This window comes from Eschrichtius robustus, chromosome 17, assembly GCF_028021215.1.
Source record: "Eschrichtius robustus isolate mEscRob2 chromosome 17, mEscRob2.pri, whole genome shotgun sequence".
NCBI lineage: Eukaryota > Metazoa > Chordata > Mammalia > Artiodactyla > Eschrichtiidae > Eschrichtius > Eschrichtius robustus.
The window spans coordinates 9,731,490-9,737,489 of record NC_090840.1 but is presented as its reverse complement, the minus strand read 5'-3'; positions in this window follow the sequence as shown (position 1 = coordinate 9,737,489).

Here is a 6,000-nt window from a genome sequence, read left to right as displayed (position 1 = left end):
CTGGCTATTGTAAATAGAGCTGCAGTGAACGTTGTGGTACATGACTCTTTTTGAATTATGGTTTTCTCACAGTATATGCCCAGTAGTGGGATTGCTGGGTCATATGGTAGTTCTATTTTTAGTTTTTTAAGGAACCTCCATACTGTTCTCCATAGTGGCTGTATCAATTTACCTTCCCACCAACAGTGCGAGAGGGTTCCCTTTTCTCCACACCCTCTCCAGCATTTATTGTTTGTAGATTTTTTGATGACGGCCATTCTGGCCAGTGTGAGTGATACCTCACTGTACTTCTGATTTGCATTTCTCTAATGATTAGTGATGTTGAGCATTCTTTCATGTGTTTGTTGGTAATCTGCATATCTTCTTTAGAGAAATATCTACTTAGGTCTTCTGCCCATTTTTGGATTGGGTTGTTTGTTTTTTTGATATTGAGCTGCATGAGCTGCTTGTATATTTTGGAGATTAATCATTTGTCAGTTGCTTTGTTTGCAAATATTTTCTCCCATTCTGAGGGTTGTCTTTGTGTCTTTTTAATGGTTTCCTTTGCTGTGCAAAGGCTTTTAAGTTTCATTAGGTCCCATTTGTTTATTTTTGTTTTTACTTCCGTTTCTCTACGAGGTGGGTCACAAAGGATCTTGCTGTGATTTATGTCATAGAGTGTTCTGCCTATGTTTTCCTCTAAGAGTTTTATAGTGTCTGGCCTTACATTTAGGTCTTTAATCCATTTTCAGTTTATTTTTGTGTATGGTGTTAGGAAGTGTTCTAATTTCATTCTTTTACATGTAGCTGTCCAGTTTTCCTAGCACCACTTATTGAAGAGGCTGTCTTTTCTCCAGTGTATATTCTTGCCTCCTTTATCAAAGATAAGGTGAACATATGTGTGTGGGTTTATCTCTGGGCTTTCTATCCTGTTCCATTGATCTATATTTCTGTTTCTGTGCCAGTACCATTACTGTCTTGATTACTCTAGCTTTGTAGTATAGTATGAAGTCAGGGAGCCTGATTCTTCCAGCTCCATTTTTCTTTCTCAAGATTGCTTTGGCTACTCGGGGTCCTTTGTGTTTCCATACAAATTGTGAAATTCTTTATTCTAGTTCTGTGAAAAATGCCATTGGTAGTTTGGTAGGGATTGCACTGAATCTGTAGATTGCTTTGGGTAGTATAGTCATTTTCACAATGTTGATTCTTCCAATCCAAGAACATGGTATATTTCTCCATCTGTTTGTATCATCTCTAATTTCTTTCATCAGTGTCTTATAGTTTTCTGCATACAGGTCTTTTGTCTCCTCAGGTAGGTTTATTCCTAGGTATTTTATTCTTTTTGTTGCAGTGGTAAATGGGAGTGTTTCCTTAATTTCTCTTTCAGATTCTTCATCATTAGTGTATAGGAATACAAGAGATTTCTGTGCATTAATTTTGTATTCTGCTACTTTACCACATTCATTGATTAGTCCTAGTAGTTTTCTGGTAGCATCTTAGGATTCTCTATGTATAGTATCATGTCATCTGCAAACTGTGACAGTTTTACTTCTCCTTTTCTGATTTGGATTCCTTTTATTTCTTTTTCTTCTCTGATTGCTGTGGCTAAAACTTCCAAAACTATGTTGAATAATAGTGGTGAGAGTGGGCAACCTTGTCTTGTTCCTGATCTTAGAGGAAATGGTTTCAGTTTTTCACCATTGAGAACGATGTTGGCTGTGGGTTTGTCATATATGGCCTTTATTATGTTGAGGTAGGTTCCCTCTATGCCTACTTTCTGGAGAGTTTTTATCATAAGTGGGTGTTGAATTTTGTCAGAGCTTTTTCTGCATCTATTGAGATTATCATATGGTCTTTATCCTTCAATTTGTTAATATGGTGTATCACATTGATTGATTTGCGTATATTGAAGAATCCTTGCATTCCTGGGATAAACCCCACTTGATCATGGTGTATGATCCTTTTAATGTGCTGTTGGATTCTGTTTGCTAGTATTTTGTTGAGGATTTTTGCATCACTGTTCATCAGTGATATTCGCCTGTAGTTTTCTTTTTTAGTGACATCTTTGTCTGGTTTTGGTATCAGGGTGATGGTGGCCTCGTAGAATGAGTTTGGGAGTGTTCCTCCCTCTGATATATTTTGGAAGAGTTTGAGAAGGATAGGTGTTAGCTCTTCTCTAAATGTTTGATAGAATTCGCCTGTGAAGCCATCTGGTCCTGGGCTTTTGTTTGTTGGAAGATTTTTAATCATAGTTTCAATTTCAGTGCTTGTGATTGGTTTATTTATATTTTCTATTTCTTCCTGGTTCAGTCTCAGAAGGTTGTGCTTTTCTAAGAATTTGTCCATTTCTTCCATTTGTCCATTTTATTGGCATAGAGTTGCTTGTAGTAATCTCTCATGATCCTTTGTATTTCTGCAGTGTCAGTTGTTATTTCTCCTTTTTCATTTCTAATTCTATTGATTTGAGTCTTCTCCCTTTTTTCTTGATGAGTCTGGCTAATGGCTTATCAATTTTGTTTATCTTCTCAAAGAACCAGCTTTTAGTTTTATTGATCTTTGCTATTGTTTCCTTCATTTCTTTTTCATTTATTTCTGATCTGATCTTTATGATTTCTTTCCTTCTGCTAACTTTGGGTTTTTTTTTTTTTTTTGTTCTTCTTTCTCTAATTGCTTTAGGTGTAAGGTTAGGTTGTTTATTTGAGATGTTTCTTGTTTCTTAAGGTAGGATTGTATTGCTATAAACTTCCCTCTTAGAATTGCTTTTGCTGCATCCCATAGGTTTTGGGTCATCGTGTTTTCATTGTCATTTGTTTCTAGGTATTTTTTTATTTCCTCTTTGATTTCTTCAGGTGATCTCTTGGTTATTTAGTAGTGTATTGTTTAGCCTCCATGTGTTTGTATTTTTTACAGTTTTTTTCCCCTGTAATTGATATCTAGTCTCATAGCGTTGTGGTTGGAAATGATACTTGATTGAGTTTCAATTTTCTTAAATTTACCAAGGCTTGATTTGTGACACAAGATATGGTTTATCCTGGAGAATGTTCTGTGAGCACTTGAGAAGAAAGTGTATTCTGTTGTTTTTGGATGGAATGTCTATAAATATCAATTAAGTCCATCTAGTTTAATGTGTCATTTAAAGCTTGTGTTTCCTTATTTATTTTCATTTTGGATGATCTGTCCATTGGTGAAAGTGGGGTGTTAAAGTCCCCTACTATTATTGTGTTACTATTGATTTCCCCTTTTATGGCTGTTAGCATTTGCCTTATGTATTGAGTTGCTCCTATGTCAGTGCATAAATATTTACAATTGTTATATCTTCTTCTTGGATTGATCCCTTCATCATTATGTAGTGTCCTTCTTTGTCTCTTGTAATAGTCTTTATTTTTTAAAGTCTATTTTGTTTGATATGAGAATTGCTACTCCAGTTTTCTTTTGATTTCCATTTTCATGGAATATCTTTTTCCATCCCCTCACTTTCAGTCTGGATGTGTCCCTAGGTCTGAAGTGGGTCTCTTGTAGACAGCATATGTACGGGTCTTGTTTTTGTATCCATTCAGAAAGTCTATGTCTTTTGGTTGGAGCATTTAATCCATTGACATTTAAGGTAATTATTGATATGTATGGTCCTATTAACATTTTCTTAATTGTTTTGGGTTTGTTTTTGTAGGTCTTTTCCTTCTCTTGTGTTTCCTGCCTAGAGAAGTTCCTTTAGCATTTGTTGTAAGGCTGGTTTGGTGGTGCTTGATTCTCTTAACTTCTGCTTATCTGTAAAGGTTTTAATTTCTCCATTGAATCTGAATGAGATCCTTGCCAGGTAGAGTAATCTTGGTTTTAGGTTTTTCCCTTTCATCACTTTAAATATGTCCTGCCACTCCCTTCTGGCTTGCAGAGTTTCTGCTGAAAAATCAGCTGTTAACCTTATGGGGGTTCCCTTGTATGTTATTTGCTGTTTTCCCTTGCTGCTTTTAATATTTTTTCTTTGTATTTAATTTTTGATAGTTTGATTAATATATGTCTTGGCATTTTTCTCTTTGGGTTTATCCTGTATAGTACTCTCTGTGCTTCCTGGACTTGATTGACTATTTCCTTTCCCATGTTAGGGAAGTTTTCAACTATAATCTCTTCAAATATTTTCTCAGACCCTTTCTTTTTCTCTTCTTCTTCTGGGACCCCTATAATTCGAATGTTGATGCATTTAATGTTGTCCCAGAGGTCTCTGAGACTGTCCTCAGTTTTTTTCATTCTTTTTTCTTTTTTCTGCTCCCTGGCAGTTATTTCCACCATTTTATCTTCCAGCTCACTTATCTGTTCTTTTGCCTCAGTTATTCTGCTATTGATTCCTTCTAGAGTATTTTAAATTTCAGTAACTGTGTTGTTCATCACTGTTTGTTTGCTCTTTAGTTCTTGTAGATCCTTGTTATATGTTTCTTGTATTTTCTCCATTCTGTTTCTGAGATTTTGGATCATCTTTACTATCATTACTCTGAATTCTTTTTCAGGTAGGTTGCCTATTTCGTCTTCATTTATTTGGTCTTGTAGGTTTTTACCTTGCTACTTTGTAACATATTTTTTTGTCATTTCATCTTTTTTTATTTTTCTCTTTTTGATGGGTGGTGTTGTATTCCTGTCTTACTGGCTGTTTGGCCTGAGATGTCCAGCACTGGAGTTTGCAGACATTTGGATAGAGCCGGGTCTTGGTGCTGAGATGAGGACATCCAGGAGGCCTCACTCTGATTAATATTCCCTGGGGTCTGAGGTTCTCTGTTAGTCCAGCAGTTTGGACTTGGAGCTCCCACCACAGGAGCTCAGGCCCGACCTCCAGCCTGGGAACCCAGATCCCTCAAGCTTCGTGGTGTGGTTGAAGAAAAAAAAAAAAGAAAGAAAGAATAAAAGGAGCAGTACTGTATCAACGAATAAAAAGACAAAATAAAATTAGAAAGATAAAAAATATATTAGGAAAAATAAAACTGTAATTGAAACAACTGCAACAAGGTAAAATAAAACCACAACAGAAAAAAGAAAAAGAAAAAAAGGGGAGGGGGAAACAAGCCAAAAGGAGCAAACAATAACAAAGTATAAAGAATAAAATAAAATTAGAAAAATAAAAGATTTATTAGGAAAAATAAAAATATAAAAGAAAGAACAACAAGGAATCAACAAGGTAAAACAGAACCCCAATCTAAAAGAGGAAAAAAGAAAAAAAACAAAAAGCCTTGCTATGGGGGTGGAGTTTAGGCGGGGGTGGAACTTAGGCAGGGGTGGGGTTTAGCATGGGGCGGGACCTAGGCGGGTGGGAGAGTGACTTTGAGCATTGGGCGGGGCCTGGGCTCAAGACCCACATAGCTGGCAAAGGCCCTGGCAGGGGGTGGGCCCAGGTGGGGCGGGGCCTCTGCTTAGGACCTGGAGGAAGGGGAGAGGCAGCACGTGGAAAGGAGGGCTCCTGAGTGTGGAGTTCCAGAGTTTGGAGGTAGGGCCTTGGGTGGGGTCTGTGGGTGGGGCTTAGGCCCAGCCCGGCTGTAGGGGGTCTCAGAGGGGGTCTCTGAGTGTAGAGGTGGGGCCCTGGGTAGGGGTGTAGGGGCTGGGCTTGGGCTCTGCGTGCAGGATGGAGGCTCCCAGGGCAGAGTATCAGGCCTGGGAGCCCAACAGGCTTCCCAGTGCCTGGTGGCCCCGTTCCCTTCTGGTCCTTCGCGCCCCTCCCCCACCATCTCCCCCAGGGTCTCCCCCATCCCCGCTGGACCCCTAACCGTGGGTGGGTCCCGCTGGGTGTAGGAACTCCTCCCCTCTCCCAGCCGCCCCTCAGTGGTGCAGGTCCTGGAGGTCCGGCCTTTACTTTTGCTCCCCCTTCCCTCCCTCCCACTCCCTCAGGACCCGCACGGCTGGAGGGGGCCTCGGTGGGCAGAGGATCAGGCCTGGGATCTCAGTAGGTTCCCAGGGGCCCAAGTGGGCAGGGGAAACCTGGCCACGCTCCCTTTTGATCTTCTGCCCTCCCAGTGGTTCCCCAGTTTCCTGTGCGGGTGTGGG